Raw genomic sequence first — 14081 nt, 5'->3', positions numbered from 1 at the left:
ATAGAGAAAAAAATAGCCTAAAGGAGTGATCCAGAAATCCCAAATTTGTCAAAGAAAAAAATGTCCTTAACAGAGTAATTTATCTCGTAGCAGGGTCAAAATCAGGGAAGCCAAAATGTCATCTAGTAGGTTGGGCATAACTTACGCTCAAAATTGTGGTCTTCAGAGAAGATCAAGAGTAATTCAAACATTGTACTCATGAAAGTACTGAGAATAAGTTCTGTTGCTGTAATTGATTCTCATATATCCTTTAATAATGTGTAGTTGATCAGTCTATACAGATGTAAATTAACAAATGATTAGGAATTTTTAAAGTCATAAACAAGGATGACTAATGTAACTAAACACATATGTGTGAAATGTAAAACTCTAAACATAATAGATAATGTAGGAGAGTATCTTTATGACCTCATAGTGACAAGAGACTATTTTAATAACCCCAACAAAGCACATAATACAGGGAAAATAATAATAAATGGATTGAATAATTGATCACAGTTAAGGATTTGTTGTTAATATTTTTTCTCTTCCTTTATAAGTACTTGAATAGTTTATTGTCAGAAGCTGTCATGCCCTTATATAGTTTGAGAATTGAACTAAAACAGTATGGTGCCATTTAAAAAAATAAGGATTTTTTTTTTCAAAACATAACACCAGATACCATCCACAAAGTTAACAGATGATAGTTTGGGAGATGATATTTGCAATGTCTAAGTGTAATAAGGAACTGATCTCAAGAATGCAAGAAATTCCTGAATGTGATGTAATTAGAAAAATAGGAAAAGGATGTGAATAGACAACTCACAGGCCAGGAAACCTAAAGCATATGAAGAGATCTCAATCCATTAGTCATTAAAGAAATTAAATTAAAGCATCAATAAGCTCAAATACTTTATAAACTGGATAAAGTAAGGCTGACCAAGATGAAAATCATTTGTATCACTTTGGAGTGATAACCCCAACAAAACACATAATACAGCAGTGTAAGCAGTGCTTAGTCTAATTGCACAATCTCATTTATGTAAAGTCAGAATACATGCAGAGAAAACAAAACAATAATACAGTCTATCTAAGAACACATGTAAATGGGACACAAATAGCAAATAAAATAGTTACCAGGGAGAAGGAAGGGGAGTGAGAGTAAAGAATGGGGGATTTTAAAGGGTCTTTCACTTTGACACTGTGCCTTGAACTGAAATATAATCAACAACAACAAAAAAATCCTTTCTTGAGTCCCTAATGGGGAAAAATAATAAAGATTTTAGTTCTATTTCTTCAAAACCTCTTATTCTATATTGTTCACCCAAGTAGAACTAACGTAATGGGGTCTACTTTTGGTGTACAATGGTGTAGTTGAAGAGAAGTACTTCACATTTAATACAATATAGTACAATAATATAAGCGAGACATTGGTATTTTAGCATGTATAAATAGACTGAACTGTTATACCTACAAACAATAATATCATTATCCAATATTTCCTGAAGTCTTACTTCCTTGAAATTTTTTAACTAAGTGCTTGTAAGCTTACAAAACTCATATCAAAATAAGTAAAAATATAAATTTCCCCCTAAATTTTCTTTAGACTGTTCTTATTGCCTAATTAGATACATCACATTTTTGCATATATTAAAGTATTTTAAAATATCTCTTTGCCTCAAGAGACCCTCCTAGAAAATTGAAAGAAACTTGACATTTAAAGGAAAGAGCCACATTTACATAAATTATCTCAGAAATCTATATGCATACTTACAAGAAAGAATATTGTTATTACTATATGTCAAATGAATAAATCCATTAACTCTTTTAACAAAGGAGTGTAATCCATTTATATTTATTGTCATTAAAAACGATAAATTTGTTTCTTCCAGAGTATTTCTCATCTTGGTAAATGGTAACTTTAATTTGTCCTTAGGCTAAAAACCTTAAAGTCATCTCTCATTTTTCTTACTGCCCACATGCCTTCTTTCAGCACTTCCTTTCAAGGCCCCATACAATTGGGTCTTTGTTCTCATTCTGCTTCACCTTCTCCATCTTCACTCAACTCAGCCTTGCTGACCTTGCTCCAGTCTTTTTTTTTTTTTAAGTAGATTTATTGAGATATAATTGAAATACCAAAAAAAAAACCCATATACATATTTAAGTGTATAAATTGTTCTAATTTGATATAATCAAATATATCTATTTGATATACTGCTGTGAAACTAACACCACAATTAAGATAATGAACATATCCAATACTCTAAAACATTTTCTCATTCCATTTTATTTTATTTTTTATCATAATAAACATCACCAAATTTACCCATCCTCCCACCCACCACCCCTCTAGTAACCATTGGTTTGTTCTCTGTAGTTAAGAATCTGTTTCTTGATTTGTCTCTCTCTGTGTCTTCTAGGTCTTTTTAAAATGTTCCCTTCTTAGTGAGTTTTTCGCCGGCTACCCCATTACAGATTCCCCTTCCCACTGGCACTTTCTCTGATCTCTATCTTCAATGTTTAAAATAGTTCCAGGAAACTGGTAGGTGCTTTGTAAATATTATCTGGAAAATGAATAAATTATTATCTCTTACAAAATATTTTATTTTCTTTTAGCTTAACTTACATGTTTTATATTAATTGATAGTTTTCTAAACTTTCTTCTCTAGGCTTGGACTTTTCAGATTTTATTATATTTTATGCAAGGATTTCTCTATTTTTTGTTGTAATTTTAATGTGAAGCACAATAACATGTATTTATAAGTGAAACAGCTAGTTAAATTTCATGACATGAACACATCTGTGTAATCAGCACCTAGATCAAGAAATAGCACATCCCTAGAACCCCAGAAGCTATTTTGTGCTCCCTTCCAGTTTCTACCTGTCCCCCTGCAACCCAAAGATCACACTATCCAGACTTCTAATTCTATAGGTTTTACCTATTCTTTAACTTCATATAAATAGAATCTTTTAGCATGTGCTCTTTATTGTCTATCTTATTTTGCTTAGGTGTATGTATGTGAGATTCATCCACACTATTATGTTTATTATTATTCTCATACATGTGTAATATTGACCAGATGTATAATATTGACATTATTATCACAATGTATCCATTCCACTTGTGCATGGATGTTATGATCATTTGAAGTTTTTGGACATTAACAGTGCTGCTATGAATATTATTGTGGATTTATTTGATAAAAACATATGTATATTTATGTTAGATATAAAACTAAAATTGCTAGATCATAAGAGATTCGTATATTCAGTGTTACTAGATAATTGTCAGTTTTTTCAGTGGTTTTATCAGTTAATACCCACGTCATCAACATATGCAAATTTTATTATACATATTTAACAATTCAAACTCACAAATTCACAAAACATGATTACTAGTTTTAACTCTTTCATCTTCATACTTTAGCATGCGTTAACTCAAAGTGACATTCCCATGGCCACCATCTCTGTTTTATATATCATATACATATAATTTTAGTTCTATATTATTCAGATTTATGAACACAATTTACTGAATTCTTTTTTTCACTACTTTACCTTTCATTCTTCTCTTTATCTTGTTAATCAGTTCCTCTGAACAAAACACTATGGTAGTTTTTGGGTTTTTCTTTTTTCTTTCTTTTTTTTTTTTTGGTAGTTTTTCTTTCATGTCTATGGATGATAAGTTATCTTGGCTGCTATGTATAAAAAGTTTTTAATTTTATTCTCTACTCCTGCTTCTAGATAGAAAATTATTTTTCCTTAGAAGTTTAATGATGAAACTCCCTTGTCTCTACTGTTTGATGAAAAGTCTACTGTTAGACTGTCATATATTTCTAAATAAAATATTCCCTCTGGTAGCATTTAAAATTGTTCTGTATCACTGATGTTCTGCAATTCAAACTATTTCCAGGGTTTAAACTATTTTTATTTATCTTGCCAGAATGACAAAGTGCCAGTAGCCCAGGTGTATTTTTATTGTTTTAATAACAACCCCCAACTAAAATACGTTCTCGTCCTCAAGTATACTGACTTAAATCCTAATATTATACTCATTAGATAAATGTGTGTTCTTTGGGCAATACCTACATCCTGAGAAGTGGAATAAAATTATTGGTCAGACTTGGGTCATGTGCCCATTGCAAAGTCGTAAGATTTGTAATTAGTTCACCTTCACTGTGTGGATTGAAAGCAAAGGCAAGGAAGTTCCAAGATTCTGAGTGGAATGATAGATATGGGAAATTATTACTAAACAATGGGGCATGGATGTTGTTCAAGAGCAGTGGATGTCTCCTATAAAGAAGGATTAAAGAACATTTGATCTAAGAGCATTTGGGAGCAGTGGCAGGGAGGGCGTTTCTGCCAGAGTTGATGGAAGACCAATTCTTTGGCAGATCAGAAGTAAATACAATGTTGTGGAAAACAGAAGGTGACGAATGCCAGGCTATAAATTTGAACTTCTCTTTGGAAATGGTGAGATCCATTGAAAGATATTCAGGAAAAAAGGCTATGGTCAGGAACATGCTTGATAGAAGAAGAAAAACTTATCTAGAAAAGGGATTTGATATACAGAGAAACTTAGAGAATGTTATGAGCAAAATGGTATTCTCTCAGATTTGTATATTAAAGCTGTAACCCTCAGTTCCTCAGAATGTGACTGTATTTGGAGATACCACCTTTACAAAGGTGATTTAGTTAAAATGAAGTGGTTAATGTATGTCCAATCTGACTGGTGTCTTAATAAGAAGAGGAAATTTGGAAAAAAGTTACACGGTGTGCACAGAGCAAAGACCATGTGAGGACACAGCAAGAAAGTGGCTTCTGTAAGCCAAGAAGAGAAGAAACCAAACCTGCTGACACCTTGATCTTGAACTTCTAGCCTTAAGGACTGTGAGAAATAAATTTTTGTACTTCAAGCAAATCCATCTGTGGTACTTACGATGGCAGCTCTAGCAAACTAATATAGGCAGTGATTTCAAAATTTCTGATATTACAATAGTAGAAGCATGGAGAAGTTATTTTAGAGGTAAAAATCTACCAGACATGACAACAGATTGGATGCTTGGCATAAGTGAGAAAAAGAAGCAACCCTCTGTTAAATACCCTTTAAAATTAAATTATAAAGTGAACTCACACATATTGTTTCGTTGATAAATTCTTAGGGTAAGTATGCAAAATCCGTGATAATACACCATGTGGCAGTGCCAGTCTATTATATCCCTTAGCATATATGGAAGTTTGTTGTTTCTTCATCTTGCTTAAAGGCAGGAGAGATCCGTAAAACAGCACTTCACATTTATGATACTAAATTCACCTCCCTTGAATAGTAGGCTATGCCAGTGCCTGGAAACAAAAGCAAGCTGAGTAGTTTTACAAAGGCTCAGGGTTGTTCCTACAGCTGCAGCTTGATAGTGGCATTGGGAAATTAAAACTTTTTAGCTCTCCCTAAGCTGTTTTCTTACAGATGGTACTGGGAGTTGAATTTTGTATGTGTGTTGTATATGATGGTGGTTCTGGCCAAGAAGAAAAAGCTCATAAGACCATCCACTCTCTCATTCAATTTCCTAGAGCAAAAATCAAATTAAGATAAGAATATTAATAGGTAACTGCAGTCTTTTAAAAATATGGGTTTGAACTGAGGATTTTAAGTGACTTCTTTGGGGTTTACTTACTTCATATATAGTCTATAAATCATGTAGGCATTTATTACTACTGTAAAATGGAATTTGTAGAACTGACTGTATTAACTCATAAGTTTGAAGTATACATTTTCTGTAATATATAGGCTGGTTTATAAAGTGGTATACATAAAAATGACATAAGGCATATAATTAAAGAAAACTTTCAAAATCTGTGATTTCTTCTATTTTAGATATTTTTATTTTTGTGGAGGGATTACCACATAATGCAATAAAACACGGTACATACATCTCATTTTATTTGGATATACTGGCTAACTTCTCTGCTGAAAGTGTCTACTGAAAATATCTTTCTGCAAAAAAAGAAGATAGGCTTTAGATTTCTTGTTTGCATTCACTCTATAAAAATCAATGCCAGGTTGGCAGGTTTGTAAATATTTACTCTGGGTAGCAATTCCAAGGCAGCCATTTCTCCCCCTGCACAATGCTCTCTGTTAAGTTACTAAGAAAAATCTGCATTCAAGAAATTCTGAAAATTTTCATGAATCAAGAAATGATATTGTTGAGAGACTGGTAGCAAAGATTTCTGTTAGACTTCTAAAAAACTTAATAAGAACCTAGTCCTGTGTTATGTTTTGAGTTTAAGCTCTCAAACAATTTTCAGGAATCATTAGTTTTGCATTTACCCCTCTGAAATAAAAGCATGACAGATTTTCTATGGACAGGGAAGGAGAAGATTTTAAGAATTAGTTATTTGTGGACTGTTTTTTTAAAAATGAAAAGGACAAGAATCAATAGCATTGGAATGGGCACTACATTTTTACCCAAACATCAACTTTATTTATTTTTTATTTATTTATTTTTTTATTTTAAACATCAACTTTAGAAACAGAAAATTATTGCATGTTTAAAAGAATTCTGGAGAATACTATATAAAAACATCATTTTGAATCAGATTTTTAAATTGATAATCCTTCAGAATTCCTAAAAATAACTATTTATATTGTTTCTTGCATTTTTAGCTTAAAATTGAACTATAGAATAAATAGTTACTATTTTAGAATACCACATTGTGCTACATGTTTCTCTTCCCTGTTGTAAGTCTTTTGGTGTATATATTTTCAGAGTACAATAGTCCTCTCCTTATCCATGTGGAATACATTCCAAGACCCCTAGTGGGTGCCTAAAACCACCGGCAGTACTGAACTCTATATATGTTTTTTCCTATGATAAAATTTAGTTTATAAATTAGGGACATTAAGAGTAACAACTACTAATAGAACAATTCTAATAATATTCTGTAATGAAAGTTATGTGAATGTGGCCACACTCTTTCTCTCAAAATACCTTACTGTAGTGTACTAACTCTTCTTTTTGTGATGATGTGAGATGATAAGATGCTTGTGCGATGGGATAACATGATATGAATGATATAGGCATTGTGATGTAACAATAGGCTTCTTCCGAACCATAGTTGACCACAGGAAACTGAAACTGTAGAATGCAAAATCATGGATAGGGAGGATTAGTGATTATGCAAGTAAAGTTCCTCAACAGTGTCTACTAAGCAATAAAAAAGAGTATTTTTTTTTCTGTAATGTTCTTTCTCCATTTTTTTCTGAAATAATGTTTAAAACATAGATTTGCACTTCAAGAATTGAGATAAAATTATTCTGTAATCTGTGACAACCCATTCCCCTTATTAATAGCCTGGGAGTTGCTGAAATGTATTCTATATCATGCATCAGATAATTAGGATTTTTAGGGGCCATGAATGAAACGTATGCTGCCTACTAATTCTTAGTATACCCATATTAAATCACTAAAATCTAGTTCCAGAGGACAAAGTGTGAAAAATCAATTTAGAAAATGTGATCTGGGAATGAGAAAAGAATCTTTTCACTGGCAAGCAAAGCAGCATCCAAGGCTATTAGCTGGGCAGAGCTGAATTTCTCATTGGGGCCCCTGGAGCTCTTTGAGGTATGTTAGTTAAAAGTCAGCTTTGAGGATACATTTAACCACATTGTCCCTTTTCCCTGTTTAATGAAAGAGACATACTGATATACTTGTGCCATTTTCAAACTGAAAGCCTTAAATATATGCTCGAATGACCACAAACTGCACATAGCTCCTTAAATATTATATGTGATGCTACTTAGACACAAAACAAAGTGTCATTCAATTTTGCTGTTTTCTGAGAAGACTAATGGTCTTTGTAATCAGAACACTGATGCCCCTAAATAAGTAGTTATCATCAGTGAGCTGACTTAACAAACAGTAGTAGATTCTCATGGAGGTAACCTCTCCAGGACAGATATTTGTATTGATTACTTGGGTCAGGATTAAAGCAAATCCTGTTGATCAAACTGACTAATGTTGAAAAATGTGGAGGGATTTGGCCTCCAAGTAACACCTTGGATAAAATTTGTTATTATTATATAACATAACACATGGTGGTGATCCTGATGCTGCCCAGTAACATCACTGTACCTTCTCTGCCTGGCTTTGAATACATTTTTTATTAAATCTTTTTTTTTTTTTTTTAAGATTTGTTTATTTTACAGAGAGAGAAAGAGAGCATGAGTGGGGGAAGGGCAGAGGGAGAGAGAGACAGAAGCTCAAGCAGACTCTACTGAGCATGGAGCTCAATATGGGGCTCAATCTCACAACCCTGAGATCATGACCTGAGCCAAAGCAAATTATTGGATGGTTAACCAACTGAACCATCCAGGCACCCCTGAATACATAAGGCAAAGGAGTTATACAGATGGGGGTCAAATATCTCCTTTCTTATTGGTGAGATTGAGTTTGAAAAATGTGTATTAAATTTATAGGTGAATGTGATTTTTAAGGCAGAACCTCTGACATAGACCGATTTCCCTTCCAGAAACAGAAGAAATGGACCATCCTAGGCTGTCTTTTGTTAACTTGCAAATAGCAGAGCAGAAAAGACAAAATACTTTATGAGGAAAGTCCTGCTGCTTGAATGGGTAGGGCTTGTACACACATTCCCATCTTCTTCACGGTCCTCAAAAGAGAACATTAAATATACTACTCTAAGAATGAATGAGTGAAAGGGAAGATAAAAGCCAGTTGCATTATATGTATGGAGCTCCCTCCTTATCCAGGGAAATATAGAGAATAGTGAGGAAACAGTCCACTTAATAATGGCGGACTCTATCTAATTGTATTTTGATGGGCTTCAAGTATGATACTTTAGATAGGAAGAAATGTTAAGATTGTTGAACTTGTGTCCAGAAACCTCAGATCCAAAATAAAAATTAGAAAATATGATTATACACCTTAATTTCTGAGAAACCTGGGGGTGGGAGTGGGTAGATGATTAGAGTTATTTCTTCTCAAACTAAGAACACAGCCTGTTGTTTTATGGTTAAAAGAAAATCTGTAATTTCCCTACTCCAAGTATATGAAATGAGATACTCCACGTGCTGAGTGTATAGAGTAAGATTCATGTTCACTTTTGGATTATTGTGTTTAATTTGGGTGAAGAAGACGACAGATTGACTCATACCCAGACAAAAGTGTTTTAGATATGGGACCATCATAAAAATAAAGGTATCTTATGATGGTCTATATTGGTGGTTGAACTTTTAGATCTATGCATATACTAGGCAAGGAATATAATTGAGTGAGGAAAGCCAAGTTAAGAAAAACACCAGCATATATGTGAGGCCAATAGGGATGTAATGGGTAATGGCAAACTGATGCTCAGTCTAAATGGGTCAGCCAGGGCAGCCTGGGTGGCTCAGTGGTTTGGCACCTGCCTTCAGCCCAGGGCATGATTTTGGAGACCCGGGATCAAGTCCCATGTCGGGCTCCCTGCATGGAGCCTGCTTCTCCCTCTGCCTGTTTCTCTCTCTCTCTCTCTCTCTCTCTCTCTCTCTCTCCTCTCTGTGTCTCTCATGAATAAATAAAATAAATAAAATAAAATAAAATAAAATAAAATAAAATAAAATAAAATAAAATAAATAATGGATCAGCCAGTATTAAGGTCCATATGATTTTCCCAACATTCCAAGACAATCTGAAAATTCATTTTAAAAATTGCATTTTAAAGTTAGCAAATTCATTAAAAAAATATATATATATATATATATCAGAGCTCCAGAAATGTGAGAAGCCAAAAGTAACATAATGGTGTTAAGGCAAGAAAAATGTGGTCAGAATCTTCCCATTGTTACAAAAAATGGCTTCCCACATTCTTTCTTCCTGATGTTATTTACTCCATCTTCAAAGTCCAGACAAACATTCGGCAACATTCTGTAACCTCCATCCCTTCCGTTTATCATAAAGAATGGAGTAGAAGGTTCGGAGACCTTTAGCTTCATTACTAGGTGTCAGTACTTGGAATTTGATTTATAGCAACCTCAAATACAAGGTTTGGCAAACTGTGGCCCATGGCCAAATCCAGATCATTGCCCATTTTTATAAATAAATTCTCTGGGGATGCAACAACATCTACTCATATATATGTTGTTTATGGCTGCTTTTCTGCTCCAGTGGCAAAGTTGATAGTTGTGGCTGAGGCTGTCTGGCCTACAAAGCTGAAAAGATTTACCATCCAAAGTTCTAAGGAAAAATTTTGCAGACTCCTGCAAAAGAAAAAAAAAGGGATAAATGGATAAATGGTAGCAAAAATGACATATATCCACTACATACTCTAAAATACTCCATGATTTTAAGATCTGCTTCTAATTCATTCATGCAACATTTAACAAATACAGATGTAATGTGTTTTTTCTTTGCAAAACCGTGCTTAATGCTGAAATTAAAATCACATCCTTGAATTTAAAGACTTCACAAACTAGTGTGAAGAACAGATTGAAACAACTGATTATAGTGAATGATATTAGAGGTAAGTAAAGAACAGTCAAAAGGGCACATCAAAGACACAAGAGTGTAAAACATAATATATTTCAGAAAACATGAACGCATTGTATTTTTACCGAATATATCAGACATCTTGGCCAATTATTAAAGCATAAATAATATTTTTTACACTCTACTTCTACATTAAGGTTTTTATCCTAATCTTTTATTTTGTTTGGAACATATTTCTGTTTCTTCATTTTGAATCACTGTCTGTACTGGTTTCTATGCATTATGAAAACAAAACAAAACAAAACAAAACAAACAAACAAACAAACACAAAACAGCCATCTCTCCCAGTCTTGAAGAAATGACGTTGTGTAGGAGATGAACCTTATGGTTCAACCTTGCCTCAGCTTTCGGTTGTCTGTCAAACCTTTGTGACTGTTTTATTTTCAGTGGCTCCCAATAGTTGAGGATGTGCTAAAGCCAGTGTCCCAGAGGGGAGGATCACCCTCAGCGGGGAGGTTCAGACTGATGAGAAGCCAGACCCTCAGGCAGCAGCTTCTGAGGAGTGCAAATATCTCTATAGTGAGGTGAGGGCTGCAGGTGGAAGCTGCCCTGCCCATCCCAGGCCGGTCATCTGGAGGTGTCCTCTAGGCGGCAGTAGTAAAAATCGGGGTCCCAAACAAGTAAATCAGCTCTTTGATGGGCACTATGAGCTAGCTGGAGCAAGGCAGCAGGAGAAGGCAAAGAAGATGCCTTCTGGGCTCGGCTCCCTGAGAGCGTGCCTGCTCCTCAGGCTGCAGGACATGCAAATAGGCCTCTTTCGCAGAAAGACCTAGGATATTTGCTCCGCTGCCTGTGCACTGCCCTGGGGCTGGCAGTCAGCCGAGAACCATCTCTCCGACTGTCCCAGCCTCGGGGACTGGCAGGTGACCCTGCCCCCACTGCCACCAGGCCCAGGTGTCCCCCAGCGGCAGCTGCAGGGACGGGGGCACCAGTCATGTGTGAGCTCCCCTCCCGAGATAGTGGCCCTCTGGAGCACGCAGAGGGAGAATTTGAAGATAGCATCCAGCAGCTGGAATGGGGCAGAGGGCCAGTGTGTGTGTAGGTGATGCTTGCTAGCCAGGGAAAGAAGATGGCACCTGCTGGCTGGAACCAAGTGGGGGGGGGGTGGAGCATGGAGATGGCACCTGCAGGGAAAAGAGAGAGACAGAGACAGAGAGAGATTGGGCATCCTCTGGCTGGAGCAAGACAAAGGAAGAGCTGAACGAGGTGCCCACTGGCCCCAGGCTGTGTGCTGCTGCAGTAAATGCTGCTCCTCAGGCCACCGCTTTAAGATTAGCAAATGAGCCTCAAGCCCATTCAGTCCTGGTGGCTCACCTTGGCTGCCTCTCTGCTGAGCCCTGGAGCAGGTGAGCTTTGTTTCCTTTCAGGTCTGTTTTTAAGAGCATTACTCAGACTGTTCTAGCCTTGTGGGTCTCCTGCTCCTGAGCTCTGCTGGTTTTCAAAGCTGATTTTGGACATTCGTCTCGTAGGTGCATGTGGAAAGTTGAGGTGCCTGATGTGGGGTTCAAATCCTTCATTTCTCAGGGAGAAGCTTCAAGTTTTAAGTTCCCACTGAATTGTGGGTCACTGCCCTGGGGATTTATGGTGCGATCAGATCCCAGCCTTTCCTGTGCATTTCAGTGTGAGCCTCTTGTTTGCCAAAATGCTCAGGAGTTGCTCAGAGTTCTTAGATTTTTGGTTGTTAGTTTGTTTTTGTTTGTTTTCTCAGAGGAAGTTGTCCAGTTTGTAGCTACGTATTAGGTGTGTTTGTGAGAGGAGGTGAGCCCAGGATCCTCCTATATCATCATCTTGAACCAGAACCAGCTATTTGTTTTAAACTAACTACAGTTTAGTTTCCGACCATTGCATTTTCCCTTGGACCCCGCCCCCCACCCCCCAAATGACCAGTTTTAGTAGTTTGGATTAAATTTACATGTGATGGGACTACTAACATGAAAGAAAATTGCTAAAAATCAGAATAAAATTGTGTATTAGTTAGGAATCACACATGATAGACAGCAGCTGAGAAACGATCTGACAAATAGCATCAAAAATATGTAAAGAGTTCATTTGTTTCAGGCAACAAGAAGCCTCAAAATAAACGTTCGGAGTTGGCGCCACTCTTCAGTGATGTCCTCAGAGATCAGAGCCCCCCAGTGCTTTGTTTGTATATTTGTTTCTTTGGTTTCCAGGTTTTATCTTCACAGTCTCAATCTGACCATCATATATTGATGATTCACATTTATGTTTCAGCTGGAAATGGGGTGGTAGGACCAAAGGGAAAAGAGAAGACCCTACTAACCAAATTTTCCCTCCCTCCTTTCCTGTGTCTCTCATCTATCCTTTTTCTTCCTCTTTCTCTTTCAGTAAACTTTTACTTGAGGTATAACATACCTTCTAATCGTAAGTGCACAGAGAATTGAATGTTCATAGATTGAAGGCACCTATGTAACCAATTAAGAAACCATTAGTTTCTCGGATTAAGAATTAAAACAGTATCAGCCCCAAAGATCCCCTGTTGCATTCCAGGCAAGGATAACCATTGTCTTGACTTCTAACTCCATAGGTAGTTTTTCCTAGTTTTGAACTTTATGTAAATGTACAATTACTCTTTTGTGGCTGACTTATTTTACTAAATATTACAGTTATGATGGTCATCCTTTTTGTTAGGTAGAGTTAACAAGCTGTTAAGCTTGTTGAATTCTCATTGTAGTCTAGTAACATATTTTATAGTTATTCATAATTTATCCATTTTGCTGTTGATAAATATTTGTTATTTCCTGTATTGGACTACTGTAAATTGTGCTACAAATAGTCTTGTGTGTTTAGTTTGTGGTTTTGGTAATCATACATAGGCATTTCATCTGGGAATATACCTGGCAGTGTAATGCCTCATTCACAGACTTGTTAAGCATTAGCAGATGCTGCCGGTTTTCTGAAAAAAAAAAAAAAAAAAAAATTACCAATTTATACTCCCAGTGAGAGTGTCTGAGAGTTTCCCTGCCCCACATCCTTGCCAACACTTTATATGATCAATCTTTCTTGTTTTAGACATTACAGCAGTTGTAAGATCGATCTCTTAGAAGTCTCATCCAGAAAATTCTGCTTACTAATCACTGGCTGGAATGCTGTCATAAAATCAATCCTAGTTACAAAGGATGAAAATATTTTTGCTCAGTTATGAAGAAAAATTGAGGAGCATGTGGATAACTTCTACATAGCTAATCCTCAGAGACTCTCAAGAGGGAAGATTTTGAGAAATGGACCATAGGGTCACCATATGAATATTAAAGAAAGATGCTATTAAGTACTAGGATTCATTTTTCTTCTCCTTGCTCACTCCTGGCGAGAGAGTGATCTCTGCTACAAATTGAGAAACTGATGGTTTAAACATGAAGTATTTATAAGCATTAAGTGTTGACAAAGAATTATGTACAAATATGCTAGAATTTTACTCATAATCAAATGAAGTGGGAAAAAAAAAGAGAAAAAACTAGGAATCAGAGAGGAGAGATTAAATTCCATTGGGCAAGAGCAGAAAAGTGCCTCCATTACTGCTTTGGGGTAACTGTGATTTTGAGC

Source organism: Nyctereutes procyonoides, unplaced genomic scaffold (assembly GCF_905146905.1).
Source record: "Nyctereutes procyonoides isolate TBG_1078 unplaced genomic scaffold, NYPRO_anot_genome, whole genome shotgun sequence".
NCBI classification, from domain to species: domain Eukaryota; kingdom Metazoa; phylum Chordata; class Mammalia; order Carnivora; family Canidae; genus Nyctereutes; species Nyctereutes procyonoides.
This window is presented reverse-complemented; position numbering follows the sequence as displayed.